The sequence below is a fragment of the Octopus sinensis genome, linkage group LG8 (assembly GCF_006345805.1).
Source record: "Octopus sinensis linkage group LG8, ASM634580v1, whole genome shotgun sequence".
Taxonomy (NCBI): Eukaryota; Metazoa; Mollusca; class Cephalopoda; order Octopoda; family Octopodidae; genus Octopus; species Octopus sinensis.
In genome coordinates, this window is record NC_043004.1 from 69,311,070 (window position 1) to 69,337,994 (window position 26,925).

Below are 26,925 nucleotides of genomic sequence, written 5' to 3' on the forward strand. Positions count from 1 at the left end.
CCGAACGGAAGGCTTGCGAGCCTCGTTTTGTATTTAGCGAACGACAGGCCGTACTGTGAGTCCTGGTTGGTTGCGATTGGTTGTTCAACCACGTTGAAGGTCAACAATAACAACAGCAATTTTGAAAATTTACCATTTAGTGATCTCCCGGTACATGGAAAAATTGTCTTGCGTGAAACCAGTCGGAGGTGCAGAAAAGGACCAGGTATCGCTGCTTTTTCCTGTATTCTTTTACTCGCTTCAGTCATTAGACTTAAAGCCTGCTACTTATTCTATCGCTCTCTTATTGTCGAATCGCTGAGTCACGGGGCTGTAAACAAACCAATACCGGTTGTAAAGCGGTGGCGCAGGACAAACACAGAAACATACTTACACATACACACCCACGCCATATATATATATATATATATATATATATATATATATATATATATGGCGTGGCTATGTGGTAAGGAGCTTGCCTCCCAACCACATGGTTCCGGGTTCAGTCCCACTGCATGGTGTCTTGTGAATGGATTTGGTTGACGGAAACTGAAAGACGCCCGTCGTGTGTGTGTGTGTGTAGCGTTGAATAGATAGAACACAACAAAGGGGAAAATTTTGTGAGAACATAGCAAACGGTAAATTAGACAAAAACATAATAATATATAATACGTAAAGGAGATGGTTGTATAGATTATCTATTGTTCTTTTACGAAAACCTATGTAATGTGTTTATGCTAAAGAAGTCATTCTATCTGATATTGGCAAGAACACAGGAGGTGCATCGCCGAAGAAGAACAGCAGCAGCAACAACAATAATAAGAGCATTCAGAAAGCGCAAACCTCCGCCAAAGCAGCACCAATGTCCTCTCAACGATTAGCCAGCGATCAGTTTTAAAATGAGAATATCTGAAATAAACGAGAATGCTAAAAATGAACCCAACTGCTCTCAAAAATTAGATTAAAAAAAAAAAAAACAGGAAAAATAATCCAGAATCTTTTGTCCGGTACCGGATCGATCCCAAAATCTAATCAGTTCGTGCCAGTCACGAGGTCGAACATCCCTGAAAGCTTCATCCGAATCCATCCAGCGGTTCTTGAGATATCTTGTTCATGGACAAACAAACAAACAAACACGACTGAGAACAACACCCCCGCCTTAGCAAAGGCGGGGGTAATAATGTTCTCTTAATTGGCCACAAGGGCCAAACACAAAACAAATAGGAACAACACAAAGGATATGGAGTTTGGCATAATGTCATGTATAAAATAACAATAAAAATTCCCCAGAAGGGGTGAGGAGTTCCTCTCAAAGACAACCGAGGAACCCCACACATCCTGTTTACCCCGACCGCCAGGGGCACCGCCTATAGGCAGCAATTTGGTAGAATCGTTATTGCGCCGGGCAAAGTGCTTATCGAGATTTCGTCCGACTTACGCTCGGAGCTTAAATACCGCCGAAGTCAACTTTGACCTTTCATCCTTTCGGAGTCGATAAAATAAAACACCAATCGAACACTGATCGATGTAATCGATTTACTCACTTCTTCGGAAATTTCTGGCCTTGTGCCAGAATTTGAAACCGATATTTAAAGATACTTTAATATATCTCTGTAAAATACAAATTACCTTTTATCGTTTACTTATTTCAGCCTTTGGACTGTGGCCATGCTGGGGCACCGCCTTAAAGGGTTTTAGTTAAACAAATCGATCCCAGTAATTATTATTTTTTAAAACCTGGTACTTGTTCTGTCGGTATCTATTGCTGAACCACTAAATTACGGAGTTTTCGGTTTGAACGGCAGTTTTTAACATAATTTCTAGGTAACTAAAAAATTTTAGACTTCGTATACTGGTAGAATGTGTTTATAAAACATCTTTTTCTTTTGGCTTTATTGAGAAAATTCTATAGTTTGTAAGATATTTGTTGTTTTTTTTTCTTCAATTTCTGCAATTTCAACCAATCATTGACGTATTTGAGGTAAAAAAAACATTCTGTGCCGTATGAATATGTCCCTCGTTTAAGAAACAGATTGGGTTTATTTACATTTGTGAAGAAGAAAAGATACCCTTCCCCCCACCCCTAACCCTAAAATAGATTGAAATGCAATAGATCGATACTAGGATCATAATTATGGGTGACAATTTCATATGACACCACTAGAAAAAACTGCCGTTCAAACCGAAAAGATCCCAAATCTCTCAAATCAAATCAATTTTGACGTTAAACGATGTTCAAATATAATTCCTAAAACTGGCGGGAAAGTTCTGTTTGGACTGTTTTGAGCATAATCTGCAGGATCACCGTTGGTTTTGGGTTTAATAACGAGTTATCTGGTATGTTATTTAGACCTGGAAGATTGAAAACTAAAATATTTAAAATGTATGCAAGAAGCTTGCTTCCCAACCTCATGGTTCTGGTTTCAGTCCCACTGCATGGCACCCCGGGCAAATGTCTTCGGCAAGTCTTCTTTTCGTACCCCCCAAAAAACATTTTTTATTTAATGTTTTTTTTTTCTACACAAACCCCCGTTTTCGGCTATGGAGAATACGAATCTGCAAAAAAAATTTTTTAAATTGGCATTTTGAAATTTTGAAATTATGCGGGAAAATACGGAGATTATGATCCTGAAAAAATTTTCAAAACTTTTTCTGGTTAGGGTTTTAGGGTTAGGGTTACGGAAAAAGTGAAAGATTAAGAAATTGGTTAGGAAGGAGTAGGGGGAGGCGAAAAAATTACAAAATTCCGATTTTTGGCAATTTTCCGGAATCTTCGTATCCGAAAAGGTGGGTTTTGCGGGGGGAAAAAAATAATAAAAAACAATAATTTGCGAGAAAATGGAGCGGGGTACAGTCTTCTGCTATAGCTTCGAGCAGACCAAGTGGATTTCGCAAACGGAAATTGAAAGAAACCCGTCGTATATATATATATATATATATACAATCACACATACACGTGTGTTTGTGTGGGTGTTTGTCCCCGGTTACTGCTTGACAACCGGTGTTGGTGTGTTTACGTTCCCGTAACTTAGCGGTTCGTCAAAACATACTGATAAAATAAGTACCAGGCTTCACAAAAATAAGAACGGGGGTCGATTAAAACAAATTGTTTAAGGCGGTGCCCCAATGTGGTCGTAGACTAATGACTGAAATAAAAGAAAAACGAAAAAAATCTGTTTATATCCTCAAATGCCATATTTCGTCTCTTCTTTCGTCCACCTGATGATTTCTCTTTTCTTTCTTTGAGGAAATTGTGTGTTTATCTGCTTCTTCTTGCGTTCTTATAACAGTAATCATTATCGCGAACTTTAGTCTTAAAGAAAATATTTACAAGAACACTCAGAGAGCGCAAACATCCGCCAAGGCAACACCAACAAATTTTAATCTCAACGATTAGCCGGCGATGATTTTTAAAATGAGAATATCTGAAATAAACCTGACTGCTCTCACAAACGAGAATACTAAATATGAACCCAGCTGCTCTCAAAAATTAGATTAAAAAAAAAAAACAGGAAAAATAATCCAGAATCCTTGTCCCGTATCGGATCGGTCCCCAAATCTAATCAGTTCGTGCCAGTCAGGAGGCCAAACATCCCTGAAAGTTTCATCCGAATCCATCCAGTGGTTCTTGAGATATCTTGTCCTTGGAAAATGTGAGACTGCTGGTCAGGGCTGCTTGGCCGGGGCTCCCCTGGAGCTAAACAACAACATTTACAAGTCGGCGACGGAGTCTCTGTCTGTCTGTTTGGAATGGAAGCGCTTCTATGCTCTAGGGATGAAATTATGAGTGCACTTGTCAGCACTTCTAGCTGCACATCTGTGCTGAGAAAAAGTAATGAATCTTTAATTAGACAGTTTGTATTACATTACTTTTTTAATACCAAGGCTTAAAAGCGTTTTATTTTGTAGGGTATCCTGTACTTTACGGACTGAAAATTTTTCAAAAATTGTTCAAAATGGGTTCTTATTTAAAGTATTATAAGGCCATTAGTTTTGAAGGGAAGGGTTAGTCGATACCATGGACCCCAGTACGGATACGTTAATCTATCGACTTTGGAGCGATGAAAGGCAAAGTTGACTTCGGTGCGATTTTATCTTAGAATGTTAAGCCAGAACAATATTTACAGCATGCTAAGAGTACATGCTGTAATCTTCGATAAAATTTAGTAAATTTAGTGTACATTTATTTACATTTGACGGATATTTGTCCTCATCTTATTTGTTGTTAACACAACGTTTCAGCTGATACACTCTCCAGCCTTCATCAGGTGTCTTGAGGAAATTTCGAACCTGGGTTCTCTTTCCTAAAGTATTTTTCGATATTATTGTCATTATCATTATTATTATTATTATTATTATTCAGGTCACTGCCTTGAATCGAACTCGGTATCTTGGGGTTAGTAGCCCGCGCTCTTAACCACTACGCCATATGCCTGAAATGTTAACAACAAACAAGATGAGGAGAAATATCCGTCAAATGTAAATAACGTACATAATTCCTCATCTCTTAAATATAGAACTGTGAAATTGAGTGTAGTTTACATGTAGCCTCGACTGTCATTGATTCACTCTGCAGGGATTCGGGATAACGCGTTCCGCTCAATTGTGAACCGTATCCGTGATCAACTGCTTACTTGCAAAAACGCCTTCCTTTCGACCTCTGATTATCGCGTGTGTTTACATAGCTGTGCTACGCGGCTGCGTATTTTTCTTTTTTTTAGTTTTTATACAGATATACGTACTTGTACCCAATGAACGTGGGACCAGTGAACTGAATAAATTTTTTTTTAATACGAAGACGTTTGGTCCTAACAAACGACACAGACGAGTATGTGTGGAAAGGTTTCATTTATCAGTTTGTTTTTATAACCGAATCCCCGTGATAAACGAGGAAAGATTTTATAACCGAATCCCCGTGATAAACGAGGAAAGATTTTATAACCGAATCCCCGTGATAAACGAGGAAAGATTTTATAACCGAATCCCCGTGATAAACGAGGAAAGATTTTATAACCGAATCCCCATGATAAACGAGGAAAGAGGTACTTTCTATCGGTTAGAGATTAAAGTAGCGTTTATCATGCGGCAGGTGGGTGGGGTGCCATGAAGATTGAAAAGTGAGCGAATGACTTGCCGTGTTAAATGAAATTAAGATGGTACCTGCCCGGTACCATGGTGGTTTATTTTAATTTTTTTTCCATTAATAAATAAGGTGGGGAAAAAATTTCTACAATATTTGAGTCGGGGAATTATATTTGTCGATTTGAGAAACACTGCGTTGTAAATCGGGTTAGTCAAGGTCGGAGAGCTGTAGTTTTATTAGAAGTCCGTCGCCCCCCCCCCCTCAATCGTCTCTATGTGTGTTTGATTGATTAATTTCCCAAAAGCTTGACATCCGGTATTGGTTAATTTACATCATTGCAACTTAGCGGCTCGGCAAATGTGACAAGACCAGTAGAATAAGTACCAAACTTTAAAAAACGTACCGGAAATAGATTTGTTCGGCTAAAACCCTTTAAGGTAGCACCCCGGCATGGCCGCAGTCCAATGATTGAAACAAAAGGAAAAGATAATGTAGATAGCCGAGAAACCAAGAAACAGACGGAATGGTCGTGGCTGGAATGTCTTTTCTTTAATCATGTGTAATGTAGTCCTAGATACATTGTCTAAAATTAATATGGAATGGTCATGAACTTCAATTTTTTTTTTTTTTTTTTGCTGTGGGATATTCGCAAAAATTTTCTTGTGTGCCAATTAAGTCTGTATTTTGTAAAGTACGTGCATATCCATGCGAGTCTTTAATTGAAAACAAAATTCGATTTCCTCTTAAAGAAAATGTGTGCACATTTTTTCGTTTGTGCACTCGTCTATCAACCAATCTATCCATAACTAGCACTATGACCCGTGCTAGTGCATGCATATACAGCTGCGTGCGTGCGCACATACACGCAAGTACTGTCCAAATCTCCGACCAATCACATACAGCTAGCTGGCATTCAATTGGCGTATCAAGTTTCAGGCATTTTGATTGGGTTTTGGATAGAAAATTCTCAAAAATGTCACTTCTATTGATTTTTTAATGGCTTTGCTGGGTGACTGGGGAAATGTAAAGATGTGCACGACCACCCTTGAACGGTTTTGAATGACCATTGAAAGTGCGAGCCCTCTAACTGAAAAATTGTGGATTTGTATAAAGGACACACACACACACAGACAGACATTTTGCCGTTTATATATAGAGAGATTGCCGCACACTTCCTGGGTAGGTCGTGGAGTGGGACTTTGAGTTCCCAGGCGTCTACTGAAGCAACTGCCGTTACAAATTCTGGGTGGATTCCCAAGCATGACCAACTTAGACTATGGGTGTTATCTAACCATCTCATTCTTGGTCCCCTCATAGGTTTCCTGCTGAATGGCTCGTGTCAAGGAATCTGTCTTGCGATATTTTCCCCTGCAACATTCTAATCAAAAAGTCCGCAGTATCGTAACGACGATCTCTCAATGCGAAGAAGTGGAGTCTCTCCACCAGGAGAGACTCCCTGATCTCAGAGCTACTTATGCACCCTGTCGAGTAACGCTACTCCAAAAATCTGTCGAAGGAACCCGATTTTGGCCGCTTGTATCCGCGATCGTACACTTTCCGTCATTACCGTAGACGAAGACAGGTGCGCGAATCAAACAGAAGGTAGCGACTTTGGCGCTCGATGTACATATAATTCTCTCCCTTCTTAAAAGTTGCTATCATTGCCGCTAGGTTTTAGTTTTCCTCAACTAAATGGCAAATTCCAATTAATACTTTTTTACGTACGGCATTTGGTTCGTCAGCTCTTGACGTATAAAAACTGAAGTCAGAGTTGGTGTTTTTTTTTTTTATCGCACTGTATTTGTATTTCGTCAATGTTTTCTTTGTGTAAAACTTTTTCTCTTTCTTTTTTTAAACTCCAAAATGTTAAAATTCCTGCAAATATCTAGTTGGAACCCTACAGTGGTAATAGCTTCTATCCTTTCTACTTTTTTTATTATTTTTTTTTTAGGGACAACAACAATGAATAAATAAATAAAGAGTAGATTGTGGGGTGGGGGGTGGAAGGGATTTGAAAACATTTTCTCAAGTTTGACGTAAATCAGCAAAGGGAAGGGGGAGGGTGATGCGATAAACAGTGAGTGGGAGTGAGAGGTGTAGGCGAGCTGGACAGTGAGAGAGGGGTAACGGGAGACGGAGAGATAAGAGTTGCGTGTGATGAAGAAAGATACACGTTTACGAAATGGTGGGGACGGTGGGAGCGGGGGCCGGTGGTGGTGGTGGTGGTAACAGGTGATGATATAAACAGAAGTAAAAGCGAGATAACGGGTGTATATATATGTAAGAGAGAGAGAGAGAGAGGGAGTCTGGGGTGAGTGTGTGTGTGTTTATATGTAAGCTATTCAGGTTGTTGGCCATCTCGATGAAATGTTGATTCTATTCTACGTTGGCTTTCTTATTTGTTATGATTCAAAAAACACTTGTTTGCTAAATGCCTCTCGGCCAAACATCCATTCGCCTCCACCGGCTTCTTTTCTCATCGTCGAATTCAGAGCATAGCAGTGTGTGTGTGTGTTTATCTTTTATCTTGTTTCAGTAATTTGACTGCGGCCATGCTGGGGCACAACCTTCAAGGCTTTGCTCGAATAAATCGAACTCGGGGCTTACCTTTGTTTTTTAAAGCCTAGTACTTATACTATCGGTCTCTTTTCGCTGAAGCGCCAAGTTACTGGGGCGTAAACACACCAACACCGATTGTGAAGCGGTGGTGGAGACAGCTCTCCATATATCTATCTATCTACACACACACACACATATAATATATATATATATATATATATATATATATATATATATATATTAATAGTTATCGCCATACTTATATGGCAGTCTTACAAATATAAGACTAAAGCTGTCGCTGATTAACTCCAAGAGGCCACCGCCTCAAGCTAGCTATTTGACACACGAACCTGCGTCCATTATAAACCTTCGAACAGGGGAGGTCAGCCGCTTCATCCTGCCAGTCAGACAGCTGCAGGCATGTTTCAGGGTATTTGCCCTTTATCAATGCAGCGTAGTCAGACCCAGCAGGTGTCGCTACTGACTGTCCCTGTTCGAAGAATCTATTTACCTAGTTTCAGTGGAATACATCCACTTGTTTTCAATAATAGAAATATTTAAATTGCTAAGTCTATATATATAATTATAACAATGAGGGTCTTTGCAACAAGTTGCTAGACCACATACCGAAAGTATTAGAAATAGCAGCCAGAGGACTGTTATTTCTTTTACTACAAAAATATCTCCCCACTGACAACAGTATTTGTAACTCATTTTATGGCAAAAAGACGAAGTAAAATAACGAAATCAACCAGTCCCACGGTCAATTATGGACGCACGTTTCTGGATTAGAATCGAAGATTCATTTCCTTTATCAAAAGGCTTCTTTCAGTTTCTATCTATCAAATCCACTCACAAGGCTTTGGTCGACCCGAGGTTATAGTAGAAGACACTTGCCCAAGGTGCCATGCAGTGCGACTGAACCTGGAACCATGTGGTTGGGAAGCAAGCTTCTTACCACACAGCCACGCCTACACACACACACACACAAGATCTACTTGCATATCTTATGTTTTACTCATTTCAGTCATTGAACTGCGGCCATACTGGAGCATCGCCTGGAAGGGTTTTCAGACAAATGAATTTAATCCCACTACCTTAGTTTTTAAAAGCATGTTACTTATTCTACCAGTGTCTTTTGCTGAACCGCTAAGTTACGGGAATGTAAACACATCAACACCTGTTGTCAAGCGGTGGTGGCCACGCGCACGTGCATATATATGCCTCGGGCTTCTTTCAGTTTCCATCTACCAAATCCTCCCACAAGCCTTTGGTTAGCCCAAAGCTATAATAGAAGACACTTGCTTAATGCCACACAGTGGGACTGAACCCAGAGCCATGTGGTTGTGGCACGAATTTCTTATCACAGTCACTCCTTTCGGCTTTATAAACGACATTGACATGTTCATCTTGTATGCTTTTTTTAATATTTTGTATTTCTATATTCGTAATATGACTTTTATTCTGCTCGTTAAATACTTTTCCCCATCTTGTTCTCTTTCATCAATAAATTGCAGCAATAATATATTGGTGCAGATTCTTCAAATCTGTTAATTTTATTTAAAGAACAGTTACTGAAACAGACTGTTTGACCTAGTTCTTCCAGACGACTATTATGGGCGAAATTTCCGGCCATTACTTTAATGTGTCCAATCTATAGATGAATGAGATGAATAGGGCCAAAATGAGAAACAATTGGCCAAAATAGTATTGGTGCTTTAAAAATAGAAGGGATCTTACTTTCAAACGAAGCTCCTTTTAATTAAATTTCTATCTATGCACTTACAAATTTCTATCTTGTATGTGAATATTTTTAAAAAGGATTCTGAAATGATTTTCAGATTGTCTGTGTGCGTGCATAATGTACAGGTTTTGCTTATTTAGACAGAGATGATTTTTAAAATGAGAATATCTGAAATAAGCTCAACTGCTCTCACAAATGAGAATACTAAAATTGAACCCTGACTGCTCTAAAACATTTAGTAAAAGAAACAAGGAAAGTAGTCCTGAATCCTTGTCTGGTACTCTTTTACTCTCTTTTACTCTTTTACTTGTTTCAGTCATTTGACTGCGGCCATGCTGGAGCACCGCCTTTAGTCGAGCAAATCGACCCCTGGGCTTATTCTTTGTAAGCCCAGTACTTATTCTATTGGTCTCTTTTGCCGAACCGCTAGGTGACGGGGACGTAAACACACCAGCATCGGTTGTCAAGCAATGCTAGGGGGACAAACACAGACACACAAACACACACACATACATATATATACATATATACGACAGGCTTCTTTCAGTTTCCGTCTACCAAATCCGGATCGATACCAAAATCTAATCAGTTCATGCCAGACACAAGGCCAAACATCCCTGAAAGTTGCATCTGAAAGGCACCCACTATACTCTGTAAAGTGGTTAGTGCTAGGAAAGGCATCCAACCCTAGAAACCACGTCAAACACACAAGTGGTGTCTGGTGTAGCTGGGGAGCTGGCCAGCTCCTGTCAAAGCCGCCAACCCATGCCAGCATGGGAAACAAGATGTTTAATGATGATATTTAACTCATGTGACATTATGGCTGAGAATTGTCCTCATCCCATTTGTAACAACACACCTGTATAAATCTGGATTTGCTTCTGTTTTATCAATGTAGACAAAATCTAGGACTCACTGAATTTACAGACACACCTGTAGCTTGTCTGCAAGAAAGTGCCACATTTTAATAAAGTCATGAAGGAGAAGCAGATACAAAAAACTCATTGAATTTTATGTTCACAATTTTGATTATTTCCTCTGTTTTTGCGGGGTTTTTTGTTTTGTTTTCAAATTGCTCAATTTATATTTGCATTTTAGACTCAGGTGTGGCTGTGTGGTAAGAAGTTTGTTTCCTTCTTAGGAAAGGTGGTGAGCTAGCAGAAACGTTAGCATGCCAGGCGAAATGCTTGGCGGTATTTCGTCTGCCGTTACGCTCTGAGTTCAAATTCCGCCAAGGTCGACTTTGCCTTTCATCCTTTCGGGGTCGATATATTAAGTACCAGTTTTGCACTGGGGTCGATGTAATCGACTTAATCCGTTTGTCTGTCCTTGTTTGTCCCCTCTATGTTTAGTTCCTTGCGGGCAATAAAGAAATAGGAAGTTTGTTTCCTAGCCATTTTGTTTTGAGTTCAGTCCCACTAGATGGTGTTTTGGACAAATGTCTGTTCCTACAGCCCTGGGTCAACCAAAGCCTTGTCAGTGAGTTTGTTGAATGGAAACTGCAAAATGCCTAAAAGTGTGTTTGCATGTGCTGCTGTCATCTTGTCTTGATTTTGCTTAATAGTTGCAAACAAGTGTCACATCATGCAAGCAGTTTCCTTTTTCTCCATTCCTCTGTAAAAACGTCTTCTGGTCATGGGGAAAGTTAACCTTACTTGAAAACAGGTGAGGGTCAGCAACAGCAAGATCATCTAACCCTAGGAAATCTTCCTTGACAAATTCTATCCAATTCATGCAAGCATGTTAAAGTGCATGTTAAGACAATGATTTTATGCGCTGAGTCACCAAAAGCTTTAATTTGTTCACCAACAAACACTACCTTGTGAGTGAATTTGGATTAAGAATTTAAAAAAAAAAACTATAAGTAATTAGTAAATTAATTTGTGTTGCTACTTTTGTGAAATGGAAATTAATCAAACACTTCATAAAACTATCAAGAACCATTGGCCTAGTCAGTTTGCTGAAGTGGAATAAAATATTATGTTGTGCAAAGAAGAAAATTTAGCTTTGTTCTGGACAGGAATCTTCAGCTGGTTCTGCTTGAGATGTTAAAATTCTCATCCTTGCAACAAAATGATTTATTCCACCTTGCTAACTTTTTGTACTTACTATTTACTGACAGCATAGACCAGCTTTGGTTTCCATGGTTTCTAATGTTAACACTTTACAATATTAACTAGACTAGGTTTAAGTTTACATGTACTAAATGGGGGGAAAAAAAAGTTATGAAGAAAGAATGAAAGGTTATTGAAGAGTGAATAAGATGGCATCAAGATACTTTCTCAAATCAACCGATATATTTATTCTTGTTAACTTCACTTGATCATTAAATTCAGTCAGAGAAAAGTCCAGTCAAAAGAGTTGAAGACAAACATATATGTTACTTATATGTGAAAGTGTTATGTTGTAAGTCTGCATATAAGCAAGCTGTTTGAGAAAGGTGAGCCTTAATGTGAATTGTGAAAGAATTGTCTTTTAATGCCATTGCAGGCAAGTGTGGCATCCTGCTACATCTTTAGACGATTTCCAAAAAGATGTTAGAATCGAAGATATTTGTAAGAAAGAAGTGACAGTGTTCTAGAATGTGAATGTTCTTTCTACAATTTGATGCATAATTACAACAGCAGTGGGTTTTTAATGTTTGCTGATAAGTTACCACAACACCTTTCATTAGCTAGAATAGTGTGTGTCTATCTGTCTGCATAAGAAGTCCAACACTTGCAGTTATTTTATTTCCCACTATGGCTTTGTTGATTAAACAATGCCCTTTTCTAAACTGATGTTTAGAAAGAGGGATTGATTTGCTACACAATGTCTACTGAACTTTCGCAACACCCCTACCCATCATTAAAGGAGATTTTGTTTTCATGTATTATAGTATTAGTCCTGAAGTGGAATTTGAAACAGCCAGGCAAAATGCAAAGACTGGTAAATTTTAACTCATAATCATGGACTAGAAAATTCAATTCCATCATCCCACATCCATTGAGCTACATTTTATCTGTTTCAAGTGAGGATATTTCTTTTGGAATTAATTTTTTTTTCTTGTTTGGTTAGCCACATGTTAGCCCTGACCTAATATACGTATGATCAACAGTCTTCTGGTCCTGGCTAACCAATCTGCTTTTGCATATCCAGGATTACTTTAGCTAACACGTTTCTCTGTATTTTTTTAGGACAGCGGATAGGATGTGATTTGAGGGAGATTTGACTGCTATTTCTTGCAGTTTGAGCAACTGCATAGTGGCCTCAAACACTTGATAGCAAGTCTGCTGTTTCATTTAGAAATTTTCTTAATTGATTTTGTGGTGAAACTTGCATAGTTTACTGATGTCTTTTTTTGCTGAATATTTTGTGCAGCTGAACATCTCTCCATTCACTGTGCCTTTGTTCACTTCATTAAGTTATCTTTGATTGATCTTCAGATATCTGAGAGCACTTGAAAATGTCATTCTAATCACATCTATTCCTTCATAAGCGCTGCATGATAAATTGTCAATATCTGCTACTGGTAGCAATCTTTCTAACTGCCAGGTGGGCATACTTCACTGCATCAAAATGTTTTCTGCATTTTCAAGCATGTTCCCACATGACAAATGGCTTCAGCATGTAGCATTTTGATTCAATGCAAGACCTTCTTCAACATCAGTAGTTTCCAACCTTTGCCCATTGCAATAACCTGTCTAGGCAGATCAGTAATCCAGTGTGGCTTTTCTTTTAGTTGTTAGATTAAGAAAGGAAAAGAATCCCAAAAGCAAGTTCATCATAGAAGACTTGAGCATTAATGTTCTGTTGCTGATGATCTGGTAAGGTTGACTGGACATTCAGCCTGAGTTTGCAGTAGTACTTTTTAGCACTGGAGGCAAACACACTCACACATGCACATGCAGAAATATAAACGTACAGAGAGAGAGAGAGAGAAAGAGAGATTACAATTTCTTAATTGAACATGATTAATGTAAATACATTCCTGCTTTTTACACACTTAAAAGAGAAATATGCTCACATACTTAAACAAAGAAAAAGGAGAAAATAGGGGAAACCTTAAAATGTCTAATGTCAAAATAAGTCGGCATTGAATTTCTGATGCCAAATAGGAGGCAGTGCCAAAACGGCTTTGCCAAAATGTCTCATCCCTGTTGTGGTTGAATCACAAAACTGCAACCTAACCTGGCAGCTGACAAAGTTCCACTGCATTGGAACTGTATCATGGTCATTGACTCAGTTCTGTGTCAAAACTTGCTGTCAAAGTTTTAGTTTTCATTAATACAATTGTGATGTTTTAACTGGCACAGTTCCACTGCAGTGCAACCATGTCCAAGTCAAAGTTCAGTGACAAAAACTTGAGGTGTCAAAGTTTTCATTACACAACTCTCACAGCTCATCATCATCATCGTTTAACGTCCGCTTTCCATGCTAGCATGGGTTGGACGATTTGACTGAGGACTGGTGAACCAAATGGCTGCACCAGGCTCCGATCTTGATCTGGCAGAGTTTCTAAATCTGGATGCCCTTCCTAACGCCAACCACTCCGAGAGTGTAGTGGGTGCTTTTACGTGCCACCGGCATGAGGGCCAGTTAGGAGGTACTGGCAATGGTCACGCTCAAATGGTGTTTTTTACGTGCCACTTGCACAGGAACCAGTCCAGCGGCACTGGCAATGACCTCGCTCGAATGTTTTCTCATGTGCCAGTAAGGCGATGCTGGTAACGATCATGCACGAATGGTGGTTTTTACGTGCCACTGGCATGGAAGCCAGTTAGCTGCTCTGGCAATGACCACACTTAGATGGTGCTCTTAGCACTCCACTAGCAAGGATGCCAGTCATAGAATTTGATTTCGATCACAAGACAAATTCTTCAAGCTGAGTCAACTGGCAAGAGACCTAGGAGTAGACCACAAGTGAGATGGTTAGGAATATCCATAGTTTTAATTGGTCACACTTTGGAATCCAGTGGAAAAGTGTAATGACAATTGCTTCAGAGATGATGCAATGGAGGTGGTGCCTCCTCAGGAATAGTAAGCAAAAATGGATGGAACTGTGACATGATCAATGGCACAGTTGAGTGATAATAACTTGAGCTGTCAAAGTTTTCATCACACAGTTGCAACATGGTTACAAGCACTGCTCTGTTGCTGTGGAATTGTGTCAGCAAACTGGTCAATTTTTATGATGAAAGAAATTTCAATTTTAACACTACATGCATGATCGTTGTAAATGAGTATCACTGTCATACAAGCAGTGTCACTCACTCCCAATATTTTTCGAAAACACGTCTGGCATGAGGAAATATTACCTTGTCTGGAAACGGGGGAGGGCTGGCAAGAAGGTCATCTGGCCATAGAAAATTTGTCTCAGTAATCTCTATCTGACCCATGCAAGCATGGAGAATGGACATTAAAATGAGGAGGATGATATGGTATAATACACATGTAGCCCAGTACAAAAAGTTATTGATCCATGGCTTAAATTATACCTTTGTGTTGTTCTTAATTCCATTATTGTTCCAATATGGAGGAATGGTAAAGAAGTTTTTATCATAATTATGAGGTCTTGGGTTCAATCCCACTGCATAGCATCTTGAGCAAGTTTTTTTTTACCATCTATTCAGATTAATCCAAGCATTATGAATGAAAATTGGTTGACAGGAAGTGAGCAAAAGCATGTTGTTGATTGTATTTGTAACTTTTATGTGGCAACCGTGTCACATTGTTATATTGGTTCGGCCTATAAAGAATACACTTCCCAACTATGTGGTCTTGTGGAGCACCTGGGTTAAGTCTCTTCTATTATAGCCCTGGGCAAGCCCAATGCCTTGTGAGTGAATTTGGTTGGTGGAAACTGAAAGAAGCCTGCCGTGTGTGTTTGTGTATGTGTCCCTCTCCACACTGCTTGATATCCAGTGTTGGTTTGTTTACGTCCCCGTAACTTAGCGGTCTTTCAAAAGAGACCAATAGAATAATTACAGGCTTAGAAGAAAAAAGAGTAATAAACTAGTACTGGACTAAAACTATTCAAGGTGGTGCCCCAGCATGGCCGCAATCCGATGCCTGAAACCAGCAAAACGAAAAGAAGAATAAAAACCCGAATGTCTGCGGAATACTCGCCCACTTCGGATGTTTATTCAACGAGTTTAAGTTCATAATCGAATCATGTAGTTCAATGCCCTGCCAGCACGCCTCTCCCTGACTGAACAGACATATTGTTAAAGGATGTCCAAGCCATGACCATCCCTTTTATTATTGTTTCTTAGTACCTCTTAGTTCGTGCCTGCAACCGCACCAGTAATGTGTGCGCGTGCATTTGTGTCAAAAGTTGCTAACCAAATACATTATACACATATGCGCACGCTCACACTTACATACATTCACGCACACTTACATACACACACTCTCTCAAACACATACACTCTCACACACGCACGCACACTCTCATACACATCCTCACACACACACACACACACACACCTTCACACACCGTCACAAACACCCCTCATATACATACTCTCTCACACAATCACACACACTCTTACATACTTATACCTACACAACCTTACACACATACTTAGACACATACCCACACGCACTCACACACACACACACACACACACACGCTCTTTCCCCCACCCCAACCCCATACATTACACACGGAGCAACAAATAAAGATGTTGCTAATTGTTTTGAAATTTTATCAAATCCCATTCACATTATGAAGCCTAATTTAGCCAGTTTCTTCTAACGAATCCAGATCTTTTTGCATCTCTCGGCTAAAAATACACTTGCATCAGACAGACACGCATACACACGCGCGCACACACACACACACGCATACACGCGCGCACGCTTTTCATATCAAACCTTTTTAATATTACTATTACCACTTTAAGAAATATCGGTTTTCGCTTACGTTTCATCCCACCCCCTATCTCCACTACCTCTGCGCACACATATATCTGTGGATTTCCGAATGCACACACACACACACACACACACTGTTTCAATAGTCAATGTTTTGATTTCTTTATACATATCTACATATATATCTACATACATACATATGTGCAAATATGTGTGTACTTATACACATGAACACACGCATACATATAAGCACATGTATATATTGCGCACACTCGTATATATTGTACAGATTCATACACGCATGGACATTAAACAAAACACACGCAGAGGACAATCCCTATACGATGTGTACACACATACACACACACAATAGTAAATCTATTCTCTTTTTTCTCTTTTACTTGTTTCAGTCATTTGACTGCGGCCATGCTGGAGCACCGCCTTTAGTCGAGCAAATCGACCCCGGGACTTATTCTTTTGTAAGCCCAGTACTTATTCTATCGGTTCTCTTTTGCCGAACCGCTAAGTGACGGCGACGTAAACACACCAGCATCGGTTGTCAAGCAATGCTAGGGGGACAAACACAGACACACAAATATATATATATATATATACATATATACGACGGGCTTCTTTCAGTTTCCGTCTACCAAATCCGCTCACAAGGCATTGGTCGGCCCGGGGCTATAGCAGAAGACACCTGCCCAAGATGCCACGCAGTGGGACTGAACCTGGAACCATGTGGTTGGTAAGCAAGCTACTTACCACACAGCCACTCCTGCGCCTAAATCTTTTTTTTTTTATCTTCGTTAAATAACTTTAGCTGGGTAGTATTTGCTGCATCTGGTTCCTCTGGCTGGCTTCTCTTGCATTCTTCAACTTGGTTTCGTGCTAGTTATACCCTTTTCCACCAAAACTATAACCACACACACCGAATGTAATACACACGTACACCGCATATTCACATATACCACATACACACACGCATCACATATGTACACACACACACCAAATATATCATTACGCGCGCACATATTACACACGCACCTTACTCACACACACACCAGATATACTCCACACACACACACATATGTAGACACACTCAGACACTCAGTGATGTTGGCTCAAGTGTTTACAGTTGTCATCCTTCTGATAACTGGTTACACACTAAGCAAAAGAATGCGTCAGAGAAAGCTATTCATATAAACAAACTTCTCTCTCTCTCGGCCCTTCTCTACTGATTCTTTCTCCCTCTCTCTCTCTCTTTCCCCTCTGTCTCCTTTTATCGTTTCTCTCTCTATCACTTTCTTTTCCTCCTTCGCTTGCTATCTATCTATCTATCTCTTTCTGTCTATCTATCTGTCTATCTCTTTCTGTCTATCTATCTGTCTATCTGTCTATCTCTTTCTGTCTATCTGTCTATCTCTTTCTGTCTATCTGTCTATCTCTTTCTGTCTATCTGTCTATCTCTTTCTGTCTATCTGTCTATCTCTTTCTGTCTATCTGTCTATCTCTTTCTGTCTATCTGTCTATCTCTTTCTGTCTATCTGTCTATCTCTTTCTTCTATCTGTCTATCTCTTTCTGTCTATCTGTCTATCTCTTTCTGTCTATCTGTCTATCTCTTTCTGTCTATCTGTCTATCTCTTTTGTCTATCTGTCTATCTCTTTCTGTCTATCTGTCTATCTCTTTCTGTCTATCTGTCTATCTCTTTCTGTCTATTGTCTATCTCTTTCTGTCTATCTGTCTATCTCTTTCTGTCTATCTGTCTATCTCTTTCTGTCTATCTGTCTATCTCTTTCTGTCTATCTGTCTATCTCTTTCTGTCTATCTGTCTATCTCTTTCTGTCTATCTGTCTATCTCTTTCTGTCTATCTGTCTATCTCTTTCTGTCTATCTGTCTATCTCTTTCTGTCTATCTGTCTATCTCTTTCTGTCTATCTGTTATCTCTTTCTGTCTATCTGTCTATCTCTTTCTGTCTATCTGTCTATCTCTTTCTGTCTATCTGTCTATCTCTTTCTGTTATCTGTCTATCTCTTTCTGTCTATCTGTCTATCTCTTTCTGTCTATCTGTCTATCTCTTTCTGTCTATCTGTCTATCTCTTTCTGTCTATCTGTCTATCTCTTTCTGTCTATCTGTCTATCTCTTTCTGTCTATCTGTCTATCTCTTTCTGTCTATCTCTTTCTGTCTATCTGTCTATCTCTTTCTGTCTATCTGTCTATCTCTTTCTGTCTATCTGTCTATCTCTTTCTGTCTATCTGTCTATCTCTTTCTGTCTATCTGTCTATCTCTTTCTGTCTATCTGTCTATCTCTTTCTGTCTATCTGTCTATCTCTTCTGTCTATCTGTCTATCTCTTTCTGTCTATCTGTCTATCTCTTTCTGTCTATCTGTCTATCTCTTTTGTCTATCTGTCTATCTCTTTCTGTCTATCTGTCTATCTCTTTCTGTCTATCTGTCTATCTCTTTCTGTCTATCTGTCTATCTTTTCTGTCTATCTGTCTATCTCTTCTGTCTATCTGTCTATCTCTTTCTGTCTATCTGTCTATCTCTTTCTGTCTATCTGTCTATCTCTTTCTGTCTATCTGTCTATCTCTTTCTGTCTATCTTCTATCTCTTTCTGTCTATCTGTCTATCTCTTTCTGTCTATCTGTCTATCTCTTTCTGTCTATCTGTCTATCTCTTTCTGTCTATCTGTCTATCTCTTTCTGTCTATCTGTCTATCTCTTTCTGTCTATCTGTCTATCTCTTTCTGTCTATCTGTCTATCTCTTTCTGTCTATCTGTCTATCTCTTTCTGTCTATCTGTCTATCTCTTTCTGTCTATCTGTCTATCTCTTCTGTCTATCTGTCTATCTCTTTCTGTCTATCTGTCTATCTCTTTCTGTCTATCTGTCTATCTCTTTCTGTCTATCTGTCTATCTCTTTCTGTCTATCTGTCTATCTCTTTCTGTCTATCTGTCTATCTCTTTCTGTCTATCTGTCTATCTCTTTCTGTCTATCTGTCTATCTCTTTCTGTCTATCTATCTATCTCTTTCTGTCTATCTATCTATCTCTTTCTGTCTATCTATCTATCTCTTTCTGTCTATCTATCTATCTCTTTCTGTCTATCTATCTATCTCTTTCTGTCTATCTATCTGTCTATCTATCTCTTTCTGTCTATCTATCTGTCTATCTATCTGTCTATCTATCTCTTTCTGTCTATCCATCTGTCTATCTATCTCTTTCTGTCTATCCATCTGTCTATCTATCTCTTTCTGTCTATCCATCTGTCTATCTATCTCTTTCTGTCTATCTATCTGTCTATCTATCTCTTTCTGTCTATCTATCTGTCTATCTATCTCTTTCTGTCTATCTATCTCTTTCTATCTGTCTATCTATCTCTTTCTATCTGTCTATCTATCTCTTTCTGTCTATCTATCTATCTCTTTCTGTCTGTCTATCTATCTCTTTCTGTCTGTCTATCTATCTCTTTCTGTCTATCTATCTATCTCTTTCTGTCTATCTATCTATCTCTTTCTGTCTATCTATCTATCTCTTTCTGTCTATCTATCTATCTCTTCGTCTATCTATCTATCTCTCTGTCTATCTATCTATCTCTTTCTGTCTATCTATCTATCTCTTTCTGTCTATCTATCTATCTCTTTCTGTCTATCTATCTATCTCTCTGTCTATCTATCTATCTATCTCTTTCTGTCTATCTATCTATCTCTTTCTGTCTATCTATCTGTCTCTTTCTGTCTATCTATCTGTCTATCTATCTCTTTCTGTCTATCTATCTGTCTATCTATCTCTTTCTGTCTATCTATCTGTCTATCTATCTCTTCTGTCTGTCTATCTCTTCTGTCTATCTATGTCTATCTATCTCTTTCTGTCTATCTATCTGTCTATCTATCTATCTTTCTGTCTATCTATCTGTCTATCTATCTCTTTCTGTCTATCTATCTGTCTATCTATCTCTTTCTGTCTATCTATCTGTCTATCTATCTCTTTCTGTCTATCTATCTGTCTATCTATCTCTTTCTGTCTATCTATCTGTCTATCTATCTCTTTCTGTCTATCTATCTGTCTATGTATCTCTTTCTGTCTATCTGTCTATCTATCTCTTTCTGTCTATCTATCTATCTCTTTCTGTCTATCTATCTATCTCTTTCTGTCTATCTATCTATCTCTTTCTGTCTATCTATCTATCTCTTTCTGTCTGTCTATCTATCTCTTTCTGTCTGTCTATCTATCCGTCTGTCTGTCTGTCATTTTCTTTCTGTTGTTACCACTCTCTATGTCTCTCCTTTTGCTGATGTTCTCTCTCTCTTGCTCTCTTTCTCTCTCTCTCTCCTTCTCTACTTCACCTTGTTTTGCTCCCTATCTACTATCACCCTGCTCTTTCTTTCTCTTTGTAACTATCGCTCTCTCTCTCTCTCTCTCTCTCTCTCCTAAATCTGTCTATCTATATCTCTATCTATCTCCCTTCTCTCTCCATCCCTCTCTCCATCTCTCTCTCTCTCTCCATCTCTCTCTCTCACTCTCCATACATTTGTAAGTAATCTCCCGCCCACACACGTCCTCTTGAATTCTTTTCTTTCTTTCTTTCTTTCTCGTCTGTTTTTCTCTCAGTACTTTTGATGTAACTGTTTATTTGTTGTTCTGTTTTAATAAAGCTTCTCTCTCTCTCTCTCACTTCTTTTCTCATCTCTTTTTTTCTTTCTTGCAAAACAACAATCCACCATCTCCTATTATCATCATCATCATCATTATCACTTATCTGGACATAGTTTGCCAATGATCATCAACAAACACAACTCATCCGAGATCAAACAATTGGATGGAAACATCAGTGAAGGATTTCTGTCTGTCTCTCTCTCTCTTTGTCTACCCCCACCTCTCTCTCTCTCTCTCTGTAGCCACCTCTTTCTGTGTGTGTGTGTGTGTCTCTCTCTCTCTCTCTCTCTCTCTGTGCTTATCCCTCTCTCTCTGCTTAACTCTCCCCCTCTCTCTCTCTCCCTCTCTCAGTATCGTCCCCTTCCCGCCCTGCTGTCTCTGATATTTCATTGTAAACTTTTTAATCAAACATTTCACCTGCAAGTCAGCAGTCAGTGAGTAAAAGATCTTAGCATTTTCACAGCAACCAATAAACATGTCTGAAGTAATTCTTCTGATCATCGTACATTTGTCGTCGTCGTCATCGTCTTATTGTTGCTAGTGTCGTTTAACCCCAGGCTGGCCCTGATAGCGGACCTGTGATCCAAGACGATATCATCCGTGGTTAAACCAGTTGGATATTTGTTTATTTTACAACTAGCAGTATCGCCCGGCGTTGCTCGGATTTGTAAGGGAAATAACTATATAAGCATTTTTAGAGAGTTATAGCCAAAAATTAGCAAAAAAAATGCATTAAAAATGGGAAAAAATGATGGTAAATTTTTTTTAAATCGTTGACTCATCGTAGACATTTTTAGAGAGTTACTTCCCTTATATAATAGCGAAAAAATGCATTAAAATGGGAAAAAATGGTAATTTTTTTTTTAATCGTAGACTCATCGTAGACACGCGCTAATACCCTGAAGGGCTCGATATGAATCACGACTATAAGATAAACTGCACCGCAAAATGTGGGAGTAGTTAGGAATCTAAATCGTAGGAGACAGACACACAACTTCACTTTTATATATATAGATATCTCTTGGATTACATCATTCAGTGAATTCTTTCTCAATCAGTGTGAGTGATTTGAATTAGATTTGGCTGTTGTTTCTTTCAAGCAGGTTGATTAACTGCATATAATGAGGACAAATTCATGCTGACATGAAAACTTGGAGGTCAGTCACGAGTGAACTGCAGCCTGCGGCACTTTCTCAATGGAATGCCTTATGAAAAAAGACCTTGAATTCTTTCAGTTATGCTGCTTACCTGATGATGACCCATGTCTCATGCGGCCCTCTTCTCGAGAAAGGTTGCTCATTTCTAGGTGATTGTTCTGCTTGTTAGAAGTAGCTGTCAAATCTCCTTCATATCACAAACTATCATTGTCATCATCATCATTTAGCACCCGTTTTCCACACTGGCATGGGCAGGATGGTTTGACTGGAGCTGGCAAGGTTGAGAGCTGTACAAAACACCATTGTCTGTTTTGGCATGGTATCTACTGCTGGGTGCCCTTCCCAACTACCTAAGCTATCATCTTAAAAATTGGTACTATTCAAAAAGAGTACAAAGCCAAAAAATAAAAGTACAATACGAAATGAAAACAGTACCAAAAAAAGTATAAAATGAAGGAATGACTTATCATAGGTCCATTCAATCAAAACTGACCTGGGGTTAAACAAAAAAATCAATAACGGGGTACATTAATGATGTAGTTCTGGATCAGGCCTGGCCAACTCGAATTACATTGCGGGTCACTTTCATCACAGGTTTTTGAGGGCTGCTTGTATACTGACAGAATTGAAAGCATGATAAGGCGGCGAGCTGGCAGAAATGTTAGCACACCGGGCAAAATGCTTAGCAGTATTTTGTCTGCCGTTACATTCTGAGTTCAAATTCTACCAAGATCAACTTTGCCTTTCATCCTTTCATGGTCGATAAATTAAGTACCAGTTGTGCACTGGAGTCGATGTAATCAACTTAATCCCTTTGTCTATCCTTGTTTGTCCCCTCTATGTTTAGCCCCTTGTGGGCAATAAATAAGAATTGAAAGCATTTTGCTTTCTCCTGCTATTATTACAATAATGAACAACAACAATTGTTGATTCATCACGAAATATTATTGTTACAAAAACAGTAGAATCTTTCTTTCTTTTTTTACTTTTCATTACAATCTTTATTTGATAAAATTTTTAAAAAGTTTATTTAAATAAACCCATTTCAAGAAAGTATCAAGCAGGCTGCAGTCTAAAAGTCTGCGGGCCTCAGGTTGGCCAGCCGTGTTCTAGGTACACAAGGTCTGAATATTAGGCTGCTGGTCATAGCTAGAATGACTTTTGGTTCTAGGTTTATTCAATCAAGGCTGAGCTTAAACTGTTAAAAACCAGCAACAAACCAGTTTTGTTAACAAAGAACTTGGTACATCTGCTAAAACTTCAATGCTTGAACCATTGTTAGATGTTTAAAATTTGTCTAATTCACTAAATCAATAACCGATATAGGTGCAGGCATGGCAGTGTAGTTAGGAAGTTCACTTCACAACCATTGGCTTTTGGTTTCAGTTCTACTGTACAGCACCTTTGCCCTGACCAAATCCTTTGTAAATGGGTTTGGTAGATATAAAGTAAAAAAATAAATTTAAAAATCCACCATTCTATGTAACTCAAGTTAATGAAAAGAGTTTATCTCAAACAATTTCACAGCCTCGTGTCTTCTTATGCTGTGTACTCATATAACGATTTAAATTTAAAACTTGTTAATTGCATGTGCAGAAACTTTCTTAAAACCTGGCAAGCTTCCACAGTACCAGTGAATGTCTCCTGTGTGCCAAAGAACAAATTTCATTTAATGATGTGACAGTTGGCTGCTGGCATTGATAAGCCTCAAGAATGGTGAATCAATGCAGAAATGATATTTGTGTCACTCTGATATTTGTTGTGTTTTAACACTGGAAGTCTGTGAAGAGATTTTTATCTCAGAATATTCCACAGCATCTTGTCTTCTAATTGTATATATATATATGCATTTACTATGATACACAGATGGTATATATATATATATATCAATATGCATGTTGTCCAACCCATGCCAGCACGGACAACAGACGTTAAATGACGATGATGATGACGATGTCTGTGTCACTCATTTCCAGTTATCTGAAAACATGTCTGGCCATTGTGCCATTTGCATTTGAAAGACTTGGAAGAATAGTTTCCCATTTGGAAGGTGAGAGTTGGCAACAAGAAGAAGAGCATATAGCTGTAGAAAATCTTCCTCAATGAATTTTATTAAAACAATGATGATGATGATGGTGATCTATCTTGCCTACTTTTCTAGTTTGTTCTGAGTTGCTATTGGAATCAATCTCTCTTTTGGACAAGAAATCCAGCGCTCTAATATTCAGTTTGAATTCTCTTAGGTTAGGAATGAAGGAACCGTGGGAGGACTGGCATGTCAAAGAATCGACCCAACCTTTTTCTTTGCATGTCATTAAAGGCAACTAAAATAGGTTCAAGTAGGCTTTGCATTTCAATCTTATAAAACCCTCTCCAGCCATGACTATCCAAACAGACCCATGGATTGGGGAGGTTGTCACCCTGGTGGTGCAAAGGTGTCATCTGCCAGGAGAAGGGAATCTCCAACAAATGGTAGATGTAGTGATATACTGTTACAGCACATGCCCCCCTCCCACACTTCTTCTATGAGAGACCACTCGGTGTTATAATAATCCTGCTAAACAGGACAACAATGCAATAATGCTGCAAATAATTATTGCATTGTCTTCATTTTTGAATTAATTTTAGTTTGATCCAGCTTCTTCTTCTTCTTCCATTGTCAACCAGCTTATTCTATCATTCCATTCTTAGATCCACCATTACCATTTATTATTTATTTTCTTTTGCTGAGCTGTTAATCTGGATTCTTCTTTTTTTTTTTGCACTAAGCTGCAAATTGTTTTTTTCTCTTAAATTATTAATCGTTATTTAATTATTAATCCTTCTTTTATAAAATCTTTTCCATTTAAATATAAATGTTCTAAAACATTACAAGAACCATCCATCTGAAGATTAACATACTTTCCTCTCCTTACCGAAAATTTGATTCCCCTGCCATTGTCATGGTCCATCTTTTCTTTGGTCTTCTTCCTAACCGATGTCTTCTTCCTCTCCATTGTCAACTTCTCTTTCTCTTAATCCAAACTCTTCTCATCCCGGGCCATGTTGTCTTTCATTCCAGTGAATTTTCCCTTCTTCCCCCCTTCTGCTCCCACCTAATACTGGACCTTCAGTTTTCCAAACTTCAGATCAACTTAACCAGTTTTATCTAATCCTCCTGCTTCCTTGTTCTAAGATCTTTTCATATTCTCCTTTTCCACAAGCTACCTATGATGGTTCCATCTCCTTGGACATAAGAAACAAAACAACAGACAAAAAATCTAAAACAAAAAAAAAATGAACAACATGGCTGTGTGATGAGAAGCTTGCTTCTCAACCACATGGTTTCAGGTTCAGCCCCACTGCATGGCACCTTAGGCAAGTGTCTTCTACTATAGCCTTGGGTTGAACAGCTTTGTAAGTGGATTTGGTAAATGAAAACTTAAAGAAGCCCAGACATTGCATAATAATAAAGCAAAAAAAAAATTATAAGCCGGAGTGGTTTTCTCCCTTTAAGGTAAATTTCTCCCTCCCTTTTATTTCTTAGCAAACTATCTTTCTCTCTGCTTCTTACTCTGAAAGCTACCCGTAGGTGGCAGCTCGAACAGTCACCAGTCAAATTTCATGTATGTGTGTATGTGTGTTCCCCACCATTGCGTGACAACCAGTGTTGGTGTGTTTACATCTCAGTGACTTAGCAATTTGGCAGAAAGAAAAAAAATGTGACTGATAGAATGAGTACCAGCCTTTAAAAAATGATGTGCTGGAGTCAATTCATTTCTCTAAAATTCTTCAGAGTGGTGCCCCAGCATGGCCACAGTCTAATGACTGAAACAAATAAAAGGTATAAGATAACAGAACCCTGGTTACTTGGTTTCTGCACATTTTATTTGTCTGGTACTACAGTTCATTGACCCTGAATGTAGGAAAGCAAAGTTAAGCTCAGCAGGATTTGAACTCAGAAATCAACGAGACAAAGATCGAATACTGCCAAGCCTTTTTTATGTCCCTCTAACAATTCTTATTTCTTTATTGCCCCACAAAGGGCTAAACATAGAGGGGACAAACAAGGACAGACAAAGGGATTAAGTCGATTACATCAACCCCAGTGCGTAACTGGTTCTTATTTTATTGACCCCGAAAGGATGAAAGGCAAAGTCAACCTCAGCGGAATTTGAACTCAGAACAGCAGACGAAATACCGCTAAGCATTTTGCCTGACGTGCTAACGTTTCTGCCAAACTGCTACCCTTGGTGTGGTTTTATTGACATTATTTAACCTTTAGCACACTTAAGCACATCATGTTGCCATAGGTGCCATGTAAAAAGCATTTGTCTGGGTGCTGGTGCCACGTAAAAATCACTGGTGATGGTGCCATATATAAAGCGCCCTGTACACTCTGTGGAGTGGTTGGCATTAGGAAGGGCATCTAGCTATAGAAACCAAGCCAAAATAGACTATGGCAGCTGATGTGGACCCTGGCCTTGCCAGATCCTGTTAGGCTGTCCAACCCATGCCAGCATGGTAAACCTATTAAATGTTGATGATGATGTATCTGTAGGTGCATTGTGTCATAGTGAGAGGGGAGAAAATCTGTATGGAAATGTGAGGCATCCACACTATGTTAAAGGCTAAGCATGGGTTAGCTTTAATATATTTAACTTGGGTTGTAGACACTCCAGACATGGCCACCTCTCCTTAATTTCAGATGTAGTGGTATCTAAAAAAAGTAAAGACCCCCTTCAGTCATAAATGATCATGGGATTGCACCCAGAAAGTTCCCCTTCGAGGCACAAATCCAGGCATGGTTGTTTAAGAAAGACCAGCAGTCACCCATGCATTCCCTCTCCATACCACTGATGTTACCCAAGGGAAAGGCAAAGGGGCCGATGCAGCTTGGCAC

At 38.9% G+C, this 26,925-nt stretch overlaps 1 protein-coding gene and 1 long non-coding RNA gene across 4 annotated transcripts in view; both read left to right on the forward strand.

The window, feature by feature from the left end:
- The window catches only part of LOC115215078 (G protein-coupled receptor kinase 5), a 480,808-nt gene that overhangs the window by 10,375 nt on the left and 443,508 nt on the right, over window positions 1–26,925 (forward strand). The gene's annotated exons all lie outside the window — the stretch shown is intronic.
- Window positions 548–26,925, forward strand: LOC118764569. The gene is made up of 3 exons (XR_005000391.1): window positions 548–566; window positions 12,426–12,431; window positions 26,753–26,925. It is a non-coding gene; the product is annotated as an uncharacterized LOC118764569 (long non-coding RNA).